This window comes from Ostrea edulis, chromosome 5 (genome assembly GCF_947568905.1).
Source record: "Ostrea edulis chromosome 5, xbOstEdul1.1, whole genome shotgun sequence".
In the NCBI taxonomy this organism is placed as follows: domain Eukaryota; kingdom Metazoa; phylum Mollusca; class Bivalvia; order Ostreida; family Ostreidae; genus Ostrea; species Ostrea edulis.
In genome coordinates this window covers 50,281,423-50,283,386 of record NC_079168.1, presented here as the reverse complement: position 1 = coordinate 50,283,386, position 1,964 = coordinate 50,281,423, and positions in this window count along the sequence as shown.

The following is a 1,964-nucleotide window of genomic DNA, read 5'->3' as shown; positions in this document are numbered from 1 at the left end:
ATGACAAACGGATTACTTCAACTTCTCCATTGTCAACTTTCCATATCGTCATATGGATAGATATTTCCATATCTATCTAGTAATATTCCATTACCACCCGTGTATGGGGTTTACGTCTCCTAACTGATTCGATACGCGAAAGTATGTACTGCGTATGATCAATGTTTAAACCGAAGTCCCCAAACCTGTGGTCATTATAATGATCTCATTTACAAATACAACCTGCATTTGACCGAATGCCGTCTGACCTGTTTCATCCTTATTGTTAGACCGTTCTTATACATACTGGTTTTAAATACGGACTACTCCATTTACCCGATGAAGATAAAGGACTCACGACGGGTGTGACCTGTCAACAGGGGATGCTTACTCCTCCTAGACACCTGACCCTACTACTGGTGTTTCCTGGGATTCGTATTTGCCATGCTCTCGATTTGTATTCTTTTAAAGAATTTAAGAGATTTATCACTTTTTGTTATCTTCACCCTCTCGTGATCATTGGATGTATTGTTGTACAGATAATAAATAATAACAGTTTCGGTAATATCTATTTACAATTTTCAAAAGAAATATTTCAATACCCTGCTGCTGTGTGGCCCTTCCTTTGTGATGTTATCACGTCTGTTCCGGGTTACATTCGCGGTGAGATCATTGTCAAATACAATCTAATTAAAATCAGATCCTAGGATACGCCCAGAATCACTTCTTACGCAAAGTATATGGCGCGGATCTAAGAAGTCTGATTTTAATTAGATTTTTGTCAAATACATTTTTATGTATATATCCATTTCGTATAAGATTGAACCAGACTATTCGTTTTTGGATGTGTGTAGACTTATATCTAATGTGTGAGGATCCCAAAAATTTATATTGTTGTAGTCTGAATCTGGCGAATTTAAATATAGAGGCTTTTCCTTTAAAACATCTGGATTTTTGCTATTCGTGACGTGTACTTTCTCCGCACCACGAAGTCACTGTTAATATGGACAATTACCATATTTCCATGTTGTCAAATATTTGTTCGTTGCTGAATTGTGAAAAGAAATAAATAAAACAGAAAAATAAACATCACATTTGATTACGTTTCATTAAATGTTCATCCTCCCTTTGGTTTAAGATTAGAAATATTCATCTTTCAGAATCATAAACAGTCCGACATAAATTGCACGATGTAAATATAATCTAAAAAGTGTCTTTTTGTTGTCATAACGTTGAGGATATGACGGTCGCCAGCATTATGGGAAATTTTCCATTACGCGCACCATTCAAATTCCCCACAATGAACGACAGTCGCATCCCCCAGTACTGACAAAACAAACTTCGTTTTTTAAATGCTTTGAAAGAAACTTACATAAATTACTCTATTCACGTATTGAATTGCATCTCCAAATAGTTTACGAGTAGATTATTAGAATAAGTGAACTGACATCACAGGCTAGGTGTGATCTAGAATGCTTCTATTATGGTACCGATTATAAAATACAACGGAAGCATTATCATACTAATATATATATATATATATATGCCACTAGAAAATAATATCTGTGCAAGATGCAAGAATATCATACACTGTGCTCTATACCCTCTGTGTCCTTTCATCTATTTTGAACAACATACTATGTCATTTATAAAATATTCTGATAATGCAAATATGGAACGTCCATTTAATCTTGAAACGATTATGAATAAATTCGTATGCATGTGATGCCGGTACACAGGGGCTGGAACATAAATATCAAACACGTTCGAGTGATTTGTGAAACTCAGTTTCGGTATAATTGTAGGTAGTAGTTATACGTTTGTATAAGAGGACGTCTGCTAGGTGTTTGCAATGGAAAGGGAACTGTAAACTCGGTATTTCCGAATCAACATATTTTCGAATTGCGACGATATAATATAAATATGATTTATTTCCAAATCAGGATATCACTGGGCACAACATACGGCGTTTTCTTGGTTACATA